The 6459-nt window shown below is 44.8% G+C and overlaps 1 long non-coding RNA gene across 1 annotated transcript; it reads left to right on the top strand.

Moving 5' to 3' along the window:
* The first annotated feature begins 3787 nt into the window (after nt 1-3787).
* LOC127317704 (uncharacterized) lies at nt 3788-4915 on the top strand. The gene is made up of 3 exons (XR_007861418.1): nt 3788-3897; nt 4021-4149; nt 4785-4915. It is a non-coding gene; the product is annotated as an uncharacterized lncRNA (long non-coding RNA).
* The last annotated feature ends 1544 nt before the right edge of the window (nt 4916-6459 follow it).

Below are 6459 nucleotides of genomic sequence, written 5' to 3'. Positions count from 1 at the left end.
ATTGCTTGTAGGGCTGGCTACCATTTTCAACTCGTGGGAAAGGGGCCACGCAGCCTGCCCAATTTGGTGATGTGTGCGCGGATGTGATGGGATCTTTCCTACATTGGCTTGGATTGGGCAAGAGGCTACGCACACTGGCTGATTACTCGATGTGTGCGAGGGTCTGTTAGATCTAGTTTGGGTCGGCCAGGACAGGGTAAATCTACGACTCGTTGGCAAGGGCCTACACACCATGACTGATTAGGCGATGTGTGTTGGGATATGATGAGATCTAGCATGCGTTGTCCATGGTCGGGATGACCTGTGTCTCGCGGGCAAGGGGCTAGACACCCTGTTTGATTAGATAATGTGTGCGAGGATCCGTTGGGATCTAGCATGCGATGGCCTAGGCCGGGCTGATCTGGCCTAGCCTACACCAGTAGCGTGGTGGAGCCCGTGTTCTACAAGCAGCACCTGCGTGGCTCACCCTGTAGACCCGATCTGGAACCAAGCGAGTGTGGTATCCAAATGAAGTATCTAGTGGCGAATGGCTACTAGACTTTCTAGCGGTGCATCATCGAGAAGAATTTGGTGCGACAACAACTTCTTGTAATTAATATTCTCTTTGAGCTTAGTCACGTTCTATGTGAATGGAGTCTTTTTCTCCCTGTAGTAAGATTTCAATGCTTGAAATTGATTTCCTTATAGATAATATGGATGTATGTATCATTTGAGAGAACAATGCATGTCCTGGTTTATCATTGTTTTGAAAAGCACCAATTATATATATTGCTATCTTAACATCATTCAACTATTATTTTTAAAAAATATGGAAAACAAACTAGCATGATATATGTTTATATGTTAGTGCAGATAGCTCAACTGTTTCTATCTCTTTTGAATTTATATATTTTGATGATCATTCTCTGGCACCATACTTCTTTGGAACTTTTCTTGTAGTACATATTAAAGGCTATTATGTTAACTCTCAATTCATCGAGACATGAATTGTTTTTGGGAGGTTGAAGATGGAAAAGGTGTATATGGTTATGCCAAAAGTGTTTAATAATTAAGCCTCTAGTTTTATATGTATTCATGTTATGTGATAGGCATAATATGATCTTGTAGCCATTTTGATGTTATGTGTGCTAAATAAATATAACTTCTCGTTGATTGTGTCATTTACAAAACCACGATATTGATGACCATGTTTGTGATGTGTGCATGGTTAACATAAGTTCATGAAATTAATGTATTACCCATAACTTATTATGTCACTTTTAATCATGTGACATTAGCTATTATTTTTTAATCTTGATATTAATCAGATGTGTAGTTACAAAAACACATTTGTTGTGGTCCAAATAATAATCATGATTTACTTACATTATCAACGTGATGCTTAAATGATCTTTCAAATTGCATACAAGGATAGCTTAGATTACTTCCATAAAATGTTAAAGTATACACCGGTTAAATTGTAAGGACATTTTAGAACTGATATAGTAAAGTAAATGGTGGAAAATATTTATACACAAAGTATATTTTTCTCCCCTGCATTCTTTTCCTCCGCTGCAAGCCTGCAAGTTCGCCTTTGTCCAAACTGACACTGCGCGCGGTGGGATCAGTTTCTTTTCTCTCTGCTTGTGGATCGACTGACTGCTTTATTCAGTTCGCACGCAAAAGGGGTCAATTGACCGCGTCCTGGTTGGGTTGCAGAATGCAGATAGAAAAGCTATCAAGCTTTACAGTAGATGGAGCAGAGAGATACGTCGGATCGAGTTCAAATTTCAAATATTCAGCCTCTCTCCTTTTCTTTTAGCCAGCCCCTTCCCAGCTTCTTCCCCATCAATCCGTAGCAAGCAGCGAGCGCCATGGCCATGTTCAAAATCGTCGCGACGACGCAGGCCAAGGTGGTGTTCATGGTCTTCCTCCTGGGCAGCACCTTCAGCGCGGTCCCGGCGAGCCCCGCCGACAACAACTGCGGCTGGGACCTCTACCGCCGCTTCGTCCTCGCCCGCTCCCACCTCGTCCTCATCGCCTTCTCCGCCGGCCTGCTCCTCTTCATGGTCTGGACAGACCTCTGCACCGCCAAGGCCGCCGCCGCTCGGGCCGCCGAGTTCGCGTGCGCCAAGTACTTCGACGCCGACCACGAGGGGCTCGGCGCCGTCGCCTCCCGGTGGACGAGGTTCTGGCTGCGCGCGAAGCTCCTCGCCGCTGTGGCCTTCTCCTTCGCCGCGTCCGTCCTCGCCGTCGTCGCCTTCGAGGACGGGCTCCTCTACCGCACCGGCTGCCACGCCGACCACGCCGGGCACGGCGCGGGCTCGCCCCTGGGACTGCTGGTGGTGGGTCTCTTCGCGCTCGTGCACGGGTTCTTCGGGTGGATGGCGGTGACCAAGAACTGAGCTCGTGCGTGCATGATCGATGTGTTGTGTTGAAGCCGGTGGATCTAGCTACCACTCGTGTTCATTAGGAGTCATGCTTGCTTAATTATGTATCGTGTTAAGTGTCCGAATGATTTATCGTGTTTAGTCTGCGTGAACAAGACGTGCATCAGCGAGTGCGTGTAATTCAATTCTGTGGTTAATTTGGAAGGAAAACATTCTGGGTTGCGTCTTCACTTCCATGCTTACATCTCTTATGCTAGTAGTAATTGTTAGCTTAGGCCTGTAATGTTGCTATTAAGATCTACAGTCATACCTAGTGACTCTGTACAACAAGTCCCAATCAAGAGCTAGCTTACTCGAGTAATGCCTGTTTAAACTCATGTATGTGCGCCCCCATCGCCTCTACACCAAGTTGTTTTTTCAATTGAAAAAGTCAAGGACTTGTTTCCTTACTCCTGCATTTTGCCTTTTCAATTTACAGCTATGGTTTTTTTTTTGTAAAGCAAATAGTATTTACAAGTTTTATGGTGGTTGGTATTTTTAATAACCCTCCATCCACCTCGATCTAACGGTGCTAAATAGACAGAACCAAAGTGACGGAACCAAAAATATGAGACCGGGAACCAAAAATTTGTGGGACCGAAACCTTAAGTATATTTTGCGAATATTATAAAAGACGGACATCTTTTTAAGTGGCCAAGGCAACGGATGAAACTACACTAATCTTAAAGCAACAAATAATTGAGCATTTGTGCATAGATCTTAAACCTACCATCAATCTCTCATGAACGAAATATATGTAGATATCACCGTTGCTCTCATCCTCTCAATCTCTCAATCATTCTCTCCTGGCGATCCCCGCAACGGAGGGAAGCGGCAGAGGCGGCGGCGTTCTTTATCAACCTGGATCAACACGGCCGGGCCGGCTAGGAGAGGAGCGGCGGTGGCGTTCTTTATCAACTTGGATCAACACGGCCGGGCCGGCAAGGGGAGGAGCGGCGGTGGCGTTGGTCGTGGCCGGCGAGGAGAGGAGCGGCGGCGGCGTTGGGTGGCTGTCACCCGTCTAGAGCTAGGCGAGAAAGGAGCGGCAGGCGGCGGCTCAACTTCAGATCCAGGTAAGGTTGTCCTCCTCCTGTAGATGTATTTGTTCTTGATGTCACTGGGGAAATTGAAATATGTTTCTCGCTATGGTCCTTGCCAGGTACCTGAGTATAGAATATGAACATACCATACTCGATGTATACCCATTACTCCCTCCGTTCATTAATAGATGTCCAGTGATTTATATAAATTTGGATGTATCTATGTTTAAAAAATGTCTAGATACATTCGAATTTAGACAAACTTTTGACATTTAAAAATGGATAGAGGTAGTATTATTTTTGGTCTAAGATTTTCGTTTTGTTCTAGTTTCCAACACTGGATTTAATGTTGAGCGTATCTGGGAGATACAAGCTCATGAAACTGTAGAGTTATGGACAATAAATTGTTCTCACGTTTCAGGCGAAGGCACTGCATCCTTTGGTTGGATGTAAGATTCACTTTATACTTTGTCTTGAACTTCAATTAATGAAGCTGTGTGCCATTTTCTTGTTTGGCAGTGGTGGCCATTTGTTTGATTACTCAAGTGCGGTTGTGGCATTTCCATTGTTAGGATAAATGGAATTCTGGTGCTAGGATAAATGGACTGGTTGGTTTCCTCTAAGATGGATATTTTGCAGCCACAAACCAGAGAAAAAGGTGGTAAATGTTGGCACAAAATGAAGGTCATGTGATTGCTAAGGTGATTCTGTTTTCCTGTTAAGTTAAGTTATCTAGGAGTATTTTTTTGTTGTTGTGTTGTCTCCAAATTTTGCATTTGGGGATCATAGTTTTGCACACAATGTTTAATCCTCCGCAGTTGATCTACCGACCAGAAGTAATTCTTGGGGTTCATTATTTGTTTCTTTAATGTATTGGATTTGTAAGTAGAAAGATGAACAATGCTCCTGACTGGGTAATATCATGGAAAAAATAGCGCGCTATTTCGGCGCTAATAGCACGCTATAGCGTTTCTGAACATGCCACGCTACATCATTTTGGCGCTATAGCGCGCTATAGCATGCTATTAGCGTATTTTTCTGCCGACGCTATTTTGTTATAGCGCGCTATTTTTTCTTGGGTAATATAAAACAAGATACCAGTCGAAGGCAGCTAATCGACCTTTGAGGGGGAGCTTTTCTTGGTTAGCAGATTTTTTCCGAGGCGGTAGTGGCGATTTGTTGGCGAAGAAGAGTGCGTCATCGTCACGAAACACCTGCTGGGTGAATGGCGCTTGCCGGCGGTGTGAATTGGGGTGACAGGCACACGATAGTCGAGTAGTGTTTTTACCTGCATCATTTTTATGTTGATCTTAATACTATCTATGCTTTTTGCCAGGATCCGTCCGAACCACACGAAGATTCGTGAAGTGTTGTTGCCCCTTCAGGCTACCTGATGTTGGGCCGAGAGCCTTGGACGAAGATAGGTCATCACCATGAACGAGTCAACATGTGTCTTTGCTAGAGTGGACGGACGTGTTCTTAGTGACATCTACTTCACTTTTTACTTATCAAAAGGATCGAACGAGTAAAAGAAATCTATGTTGGTACATTTATTCTCTTATAAATTTTCGTGTTTATTCGGTACATTTGTAACAAACCATGGTGTTCAAAATATTTGTACCTCGTGATGTGTCTGCAGAAGATGCGAGTTGATATGCACATTCTTATGCCTAAGCTCCATATCCTAAAACACACATGCTCCAGATTTTATTGGGAGCATACAACCTAAACTTGTCACAAACTCAGCATGTCAGCCGTCAACTACCAATGGGTGGGGACTTTCTGCAGTATTTATCCAACACAAAATGATTGTGCAAGAATGCCACCATTGCTAAGACGCCAATAGACATAATAAGAATTGATGTCTTCTTCAATCAAGGATAGGAGCTTGGAAACACTGGGTACGAATTTGGTGGAGGCATGGCAGGGCTCTCGCCGTTGAAGTATATGCGTCTTGGTAATGCCCAACCCTTCACTTGCCCTTCCCGAAAGTGAAGGTCGACAGGTCCTTCAGGAACAGAAGCTCGGATTGCACATTGCCATTTAGACAAGCTTCTGCCATGTACCCGATCAGTGCCATGTATTGGGCCTAGCCAGGGTCGACTAAGAGGTCAGACTCAACTCTGAGGCCCACTGGACGAAGGTCGACCCAAACCTGGGCGTGTCCAGTGTTGTGGGAGAGGTCCATATGTAATGTGGAGTGTAGAGTATCTAGGGTTATCGATGATGAACTGAGCTGTAGCAGTTGCTACTTTTCCTTCCCCTGTGCTCTTCTACCTTGAATTCTCTTCTGATTGTATCCATGTGGTATCTAAAGTGATGATCTGAATCCCTGTGCGTGACGCCAGCGGCAAGGATCGTTACATTTGGTATCAGAGCGGACTTGGATCTTCCATGGGACCCCGGCGGCAATTTTCCATCGGCTTGGGGGCAAGCCGACTTTCAAGCGGGGGAGTATGTCATGTACCCGATCTATGCCATGTATTGGGCCTAGCCTGGGTCGACTAAGAGGTCAGACTCAACTCCGAGGCCCACTAGACCAAGGCCGACCCAAACCTGGGCGTGTCCAGTGTTGTGGGAGAGGTCCATATGTAATGTGGAGTGTAGAGTATCTAGGATTATCGATGATGAACTGAGCTGTAGCAGTTGCTACTTTCCCTTCTTATGTGCTCTTCTCCCTTGAATTCTCTTCTGATTGTATCCATGTGGTATCTAAAGTGATGATCTGAATCCCTGTGCGTGACGCCAGTGGCAAGGATCGTTACAGCTTCATTGCAGTACTTCACACCCACAACATTTAAAATAGAAGTAGAATATCATAATGCATATAAATCTACATTCCAAAGTATCAATTCATCAACACCAAAGTTTACTAGCTTTACATGTCCACTCACTATTTGAACAATGTAAAATTACAACGAGGATACAGATTTCGGACTTGTGTGCACCAACACTGGCGAACAAAGAAGTTCCCTAGTTCAGCTCCTTGCTACGACATCCAAGATAGTCTC

This window comes from Lolium perenne, chromosome 7 (assembly GCF_019359855.2).
Source record: "Lolium perenne isolate Kyuss_39 chromosome 7, Kyuss_2.0, whole genome shotgun sequence".
Classification (NCBI taxonomy): Eukaryota; Viridiplantae; Streptophyta; class Magnoliopsida; order Poales; family Poaceae; genus Lolium; species Lolium perenne.
The sequence above is the reverse complement of the archived record's forward strand: the minus strand, read 5'-3'. Positions and strand labels throughout refer to the sequence as shown.